Source organism: Mus caroli, chromosome 8, assembly GCF_900094665.2.
Source record: "Mus caroli chromosome 8, CAROLI_EIJ_v1.1, whole genome shotgun sequence".
In the NCBI taxonomy this organism is placed as follows: Eukaryota; Metazoa; Chordata; class Mammalia; order Rodentia; family Muridae; genus Mus; species Mus caroli.
Window position 1 is genome coordinate 67,801,427 of NC_034577.1, and position 7,861 is coordinate 67,809,287.

Below are 7,861 nucleotides of genomic sequence, written 5' to 3' on the forward strand. Positions count from 1 at the left end.
CTCTCTGTTATGTCTGTTCTAGAGTTTCTCCTCTTTTCCCCCTTTCACTCTCTTGCTTTGTCATAAACATCCTTTTAGGTTTTTTGATTATTTTTATGTTTCCATTTTAGGGAGAACTAACTGAACACTTTGACTTGACTTCAACGTTCAACTCTGAAGCGAGACTGTCCAGAGTGCTATCTGCTACTATTGGTGAGGAAGCAGCATTCATGACAACGTTGATGGCTTGGAGAACATTGTTGGCATTATCAATTCCACCTGAAAGTGGTCTCTGTGGAAGTGTAATAAAGAAAGTGTTCTGGACTAGGTGCAATCCATCTATCAACTGACTAGGTTTAGATGCTTTCTACATGGAGGCAACATTAGTAACGAAGAAATGAAGGCCCTGGGAGAAGATCACATCTTTACAAGAGAAATGCACAATCATTTAAAATGGAGAACACAACATGGCTTGGAGAGTAAGGTGGAGCATGGAGTCTTCACCAATCAGTAAGTATGCGCATTGTGGGGAGCAGGGGTTGTGAGAGTTGGACTCCTATGTGAAAGAGGTACACATGACCACAGGCTCAGCTTTCAGGCAGTGCTCCAGCTCTGGTCACTGAGGGAGGCAGAAATATAGGTCAGGAGACTGGTGTCTGGGCAACTGGATGCAATTCATAAATTTGCAGTGATCACTTTTAATCTACACTAGTGCATTGTTTATTTGTCCTGAAACTCAGACCTGAATAATCAAACAGCTATACATTAACTTTACCCTGTAGACCTTGGACCACCTGTCTGCTTTCTGGTTTCCTGGCCAAGTATCCCTTTTGGGAAAGGCTGATTGGAAACACAGCAGGATAGAACTCATTGCTTTTCTGTCTTTGTTCCATCTGTCTCCCTTGTCTTCTGGGAGATGGCTTGTTCAACTTTGTATTGCTTCTCACGTTCAAGGCACAGTTCTCCACCTGTGCTCCCAGCTCACTGCTCTCCAGTCTTCTCCCAGATGTTGCTTCCAGTGTGTTAAATGCCTCATCTCCTGAATATTTTCACAAAGCTAAAAATCTTATATGTTTTTTCCATGGTAGCATGCTCCATTCCTTTCTCTTAATGTCCTTATTTCTGTTCTCTCATCACCAACCAAACCCTTCTGTGAAGTATGTTATATTTCATATAGCCTCCAATGTATTTCCAGGAAATATTTCAAGAGTAGCCCCAGCATCTCTTCCTAGTACCATAACTTACTCAAGGTCCTGATGCAGGTCTCTGTCTGCAATTGAATATAGAGCTGGTTTTCTCAAGGTTTTGAGTGATCAACTGCTTGCTGTATATTTTCACTACTCGCAGCAATTTGACATTGTTAGCTGTGAATACATAAAGGTAGCCTTTTATTAATCATCAGAGACATGGAATCATTGTCCATCATCCCTTGACTGCTTTATCATAGCCTTTTCTGGGTCTCTTTATATGTAGTAAAAGAGGTTTTTATTCCATGCTTACTCACATGTGTATATAGTATTATACAAGTATATTTTACCAATACTCATTCTTACTAGACCTTTACATTTTTGCCATGGTTATACAAATCAAATAGAATATAATTGCAGTCAGTTTAAACCTAGTACTCCAATAGGGCTCTAAAATAGGAAAGTGAGCATATATATAGCAAATGATTGGAAATGCCAGCCCTTTACTAACATCCCAATGAATGGTAGCTAGGATAGTTATTTATTAGTATATAATTCTTTATAATTTCATAATGTACAACTTTTTTACATTTTCTGATTGATTGATATATATTTAGTCTGTATTTCACTACTATAGATCTTGCTTATTTATGTCTAATTTATGTCATGTTTCCATTTCTTCTATCATTACATTTGTTAATACTTGCAGAATAATGTTGAGTTGCAATTGGGACAACAGCACTAAATATAACAAAAGTTTTTTGGATGTGTAGCTTTCCCTGGAAGGTGCCTGACCCGCCAGTGAAGAAATTAACTTGCATCCACCAGCAGCTGCTATCTATAACAACTGACTTTTAAGATGATAATATCAATAGAACATTTCTCTCTTCCCTTTCTCCATCCAAACCTTCCCATATGCCCTTCCCACCTCTGCTTTAGATTCATGATCTCATTTTCACTAATTGTTATTTCTTGCATATATGTATATACATATATATTACTACATATATTCTTCTCTATCTATATAATGTGACTTACATATGTGTGTATTCAGGTTAAACTGCTTGACACACAAAAAAAAGCATGCAAAACTGAACACATTTCAACTTTTCTTTGTTGACTATGGTTTCATAAGAGGAGTCAAGCTCAAATTTCTGGGTATTTTATTTAATATTTATTAAGAGCAATATCCAAGAATAGAATGAGAGATATTCCTCAAAAATTCATGTTGAAACATACTTTGAGAAGTTTATCACTAGCTTGTACCTCACAACTGGCACCCCAAAGCCTTAGAATTTAAATGCCATTGCACACAAACTATCTAGAACAAATTTTCTGCACAGCAAACATAAATAAGTGAGAATATGAATATTTCTACCTTGCATCCCTAGGACACAAGGCCTGAGAAGCATGTATTCACTCAGCTTTTGGAAGAATTTCACTTACTTAAATGTCCTGAATTTTTATGAAAATGTTATCTAAGGAGAACCAAACATTTCCAAATACTTAAAGGTATCTCTAGGAAAAGGGTGAGGAGACAGAGCCAGCCATGGACTCCAGTAAGGAGACAGGAATAAAAGAGTACAGGGCACTTTCCTCTGCCTAAGTGGGCATTCATATGTGTCCCTTATAGTGTTAGAGGCAGAAAAAGCATCAACTAAAAAGCTCTAAAATGCCTAAAAACTCATTTTAGTTAAATGAAAACTCTGAAAACATTCTAACGATGTATATTTGATATGTGCACCTTCAAACATTGATATGTTTGAAGAAGTAACATGATTTGTGTCTGTCTGTCCTGCCTATCTCCACTTCTCCCCAGGGGAGGATATCAGGAAAATACATGTCAGACCCTGTCATGAGCATGAGGTGAAAACAAGTAGATGCAAATTCAAATGTGGGTAGGCCAACTAGCAAGACTGCCTCAGAAAAAGAAAAGCCTGGGCTGCAGCTTGTGGTAGAGCACCTGACTCTGTTCTACAGAAAGTACTTTAAAGGAAACCAAACTAAAGATATGACATAAACAGAAACCCTTTATTCATACACTGACACCCTACAGTGAAGTTGAGTCTTCAGCTATTTCTCCCCTCCAAATTTTGAAAACAGGTTTATATAACTAACCCTTTTTGCTCTATTTTAAATGTTTTTTACATTTATTATGCGTGTATTTACTCTCATATATATACATATATGTATACATATACATAAATGTATATATGGAGAGAGAGAGAGAGAATGATGTATATGTGTATCTATACGTATGTATGTATGTATGTATGTATGTATGTATGTATGTATGTGCCATGGCATATGTGTGTGTGTGTGTGTGTGTGTGTGTGTGTGTGTGTGTGTGTGCGTGATCATAGAACAACCTTGTTGAGTTCACTACCTCCTTCTGCGTTGTTATGAGTCCTGGGGATTGAATTCAGGTTATCAATTCAACATCAGGTTATCAGCAGCAACACCTGCTGAGCCACCTCACAGGCCCTTTGTTTCTTCTCCTTACCTAGGCTATTATAAGCATCATTGTTATATTTCCCAAGAATATCTTGTTTTCTGAATCTAAAAGTTAACCTTTTTTGGATTCTATTTTTTAAACACAATAAGCAGGTGCCTTTTATAAATATGGCTGGTTGATACCATTCTAGTGTAGACAGCTTAAAATAAAAAAACCAAACACTTGAACATGTGGAAGCCATGGTGTGTAAAGGAGAAGCCTAAGGAAGCTTTTGTTCCCATAGATAACTCATCATAGCATCTCCTCTTTATGACCCTACTTACTTGCAGCGGAACAGTTTTTTCTTAGCTGTTCTTTCCTTCTGTTCAGCTCAACAGTGAAGGCAGGGTTGTGTGTGTGTGACACCACAATCTGTCACATGGTAGGGTTGTCATCCCCACACATTCAGCATTAGCCATACCAAGTGCAAGGAAAAGGAGAACACTATCCTCCACACGTAGTTTAATGTCACAGAAAACTGTGAAAAACACACACAGAGTATTCTGTGTGTCCATTTTTCAGCGTGATGTATTTTTAGCTCTGTCTCTGGCGTGTCTGAATCCAGACTCAAGAGAAAAATATCAATGGGCCACATATGGCACACTTCTCATCATCTTTGAACATATTTGAAGTAAGCAATGTCATCCCTAAAGACTTTTCCAGGGCTAAATAATTCTTGCTAACTCTTACAGCCTTCATTGTAAAGGGTAGAAAACCCAGGAACAATCCCTGTCATGTATCCCCACTCCCTCCCAAAGTGCTCTTTCTGATATCTTTCCTTCTTCTTCAAGGCCCTAGCCTTTTACCATTCTTTATTATAGATTATTCATATTTCTCTCTCCTAGCTAACCCCAAAACACCTATGTCATCAGCTGCCGTCTAGATATTGATGACACCCAAATTCACATCCCTCAGGCAGTTCTCTCTATGAAATCAAATATAAACTTGTAGTCATATATCTCACTTCCTATTGCACAACTCTCCTTGGGTGTGTTAAGACATAGCTCTAAATTAATAGCTTCATTATTTGAAACTACTAGCTCCCAAACACACTTGAGTTCATGGCAACTTCATAAAGTTGGGTCTCTAGTCATTATAACAACTTCATATACCCCCATGTCTTCTATTACTGTTCTTTTATTTTCTTTCTCTTATAACTCATATCAAACCACCCACTAACTCCATTGATTTACCTAACAAACTAACTCCATTGGTCTACCTATAAAACTGACTCCATTTGTCTACCTAAAAAACGAAATTAAGGACTCAGCTATTTTCACTTACAGTTGCTACCTCTAGGTGTAAGGTGCTATCTCCTCCCACCAGCATTAACAGATGCCTTCAACTGGTTCTTCGGTTTCTTTACCCCAGTCCAACTAACTTGTGAAGTCTGGTATCATTGTAATAATCAGTTATTGTTTCAGATGTAAGTCAAAACAGGCCACTCCACTGTTCATATTGTGCATTCTTTCCTTCTGTGAAAGCAAAGCCAATACTCTTAATAACTAGTGAGATTGCTCTTCTTTCTGATTTTTGCCATCATGCTGGCTTTCCTGTTTGATGACTACATCACATATACACATGAATGTCACCATAATTCTATAACCATCACCATCATTGAGGTCAAGAGGGAACTTTTGGAGCTGGTAGATGTCTATGGCATTGACTGTGATGAAGACTATGTACTTATTCAGGTGTTCACTTATCTCAGTACTTATCAAGCTGTATGTATTAAATATGTGCCATTTTTATGCAACTTGCACCACTGTAATATGACTGCATAAAAAGACGGCAGAATGTCCATTTTCCTGGAATGTCATGTCTTACTGACCATAGACTGAAAGCCAGTCCAATCTTTCCTCCCGCTGTTTTTGGAAATGTTATAAAAATTATCAGTGAAGACTTCCCTTACCAAGCACTTTAAATTTCTTTCATCTGCCCAGTGATTACTTTTGTTATCCTTCTGATTTTTATTGTCTCTACTGGGGAATGAACCCAGTGCCTTGTGCATGCTGTGATACTGAGCTACACACAGACCTTCATTCATATTTTCTTTTCAGTGCTATCATGGTCTAATGTATTTTTGTGTTTACATTTATTATTAATTTCAACCTTTGTTAGATGACTGTCCTCACCCTCAGAATATATAGGCAATATAAGCAATATAAGGCAACATGACAGCAAACATATTCCCTCCCTCCCTCCCTCCCTCCCTGTCTCCATAGGCTCTTCCCTGTCTCCCTCTTGATTTCTGCTAAATGTTTTGTCACTAAAATATACAGCAGTGGCAGGAACATTAAAAAAGAAAGAAAAATATATTGAAACTAAAATTGAAAAGAAAGACAGAGTAAAGAAAACAGGAAACAAAAGAAGGAAGAAGAGAATGAAAGATAAAAGGGAGGAGGAAAGAAAGGGAAAGGAAAGGAAACAAAGCAAGGGCAGGAAGGATGAAGAAGAGGAAGGAGAAATATAAAGGAGCATTGTTTTCTTTTATGGTTGTGAGTGGTTTAGTAACAGGAAATACCTAGGTTTGATGACTATTTCCCTCTATAAGAACATTTGTATGAATTTTAGATTATTCTGATAAATTTCTCTTTCTTATTTCAGTTCTTCATTTCACTCGTAGTACTAGATATGAAAATATCCAGGGAAAGATATAAGAGAAAGTGGAGTTACAGCAAGATAACAAGAGGGGCCTGTGTGGATGATGTGGTAAAAATACACATGTACACAGATGCATATGTGCAATTCTCACACACACACAATCAGAGAGAGAGAGAGAGATTGTTTTTATGACTAATTAGGATCCTACTGTTAAAAAAAATACAAAACAAAAAAAAAAAAAAAAAAAAAAAAAACCTTCTTACTCTACAACTCCATAAACTATGCAGGTTTTTTTTTCATTTCATAACTTTACAAGTATGTCTTTAGTAATTCCTAAGGTCATTATAAGAATTGTTGCATATTACAGAAGCACCAAGGAATGGAGCCTGTCAACCGACAGATGAGTAAAGAGGCACTGCTTCACATCACATTCTACAGTGGTTCTCACACCAAGGCGAGAGAAATGAATGGAAGAAGTGGTGCATAGAACATGCACCATTTAACAAGTAGTCACTATTTAATAACCAGGCTTCAGTTTTGAAAATGGATGTGAAATGGAATATTTAATCTCTACCACTGAAGTCAGAAAATCAAATGGTGATTTATCCTCATCTTCATAACTACACTCTGTAGATCTGTCTGGACAAATTTCAGAAATGCAGAATCTGTCAAGTTTGAGAACTAGTTAGTATAAAGTTAGCAAGTGGAAACAGTGATTTCTTTATTATAAAACATATAAGGTACATATTGTTTAAATATAATATCTGGTTAATGCTCAATGAGTTAGCTGAACACTATTTTTATCAATGCATGGCCACCAAATTCACAGTATACTGATTTCATAAAAAAAAAGTAGGGAATTCCCCAAAGTATCTGCCAAGAAAGCACTCGTCACTAAATTTTATGAAAAATATTGATAACTCTATTAATAACTCCAGTGATTAATTTAACATGGAAATTCTGATTTTTTTTTGCACACTGGCAAAAATCAAATGATAGTGACTTAAAATAATGTTCCTAATCAAATATTTCATAACAAAGAAAACCAAGTTTAACCAGTTTCATAATGTTAAGAAAATATTAGTGATAAATAATTATTGAATGTAAAACATTAGAAATAAACAATATCTAGCAGTTGGTCCAACAACTACTCCAGATGTGTCCAATAAACACTTTAATAACTGTAATTTCTATTGGATTAAAAAGTAATGAACACATCTTCTCTAAGCTAATGTGGCTGCTTCCTTTCCTTAAAACCTGAAGAAAATGTAGAGATTTCAGTTATAGAATAATCAGTAAAAGTAAAAATGTACTTGTTTTCTTCATAAATCGTAAATCCCTTTCTAGTCACCAGTATGTTGAGAGTGAGTGGTCCCTGTGCAAGAAACAATATGATGCTTGCCTTAGAGTGTTTCTTTTTTTTTTTAATATTTTTATTACATATTTTCCTCAATTACATTTCCAATACTATCCCAAAAGTCCCCCATAGCGCCCCCCAACTCCCTACCCACCCATTCCCATTCTTTTGGCCCTGGCATTCCCCTATATTGGGGCATATAAAGTTTGCAAGTCCAATGGGCCTCTCTTTCCATTGATG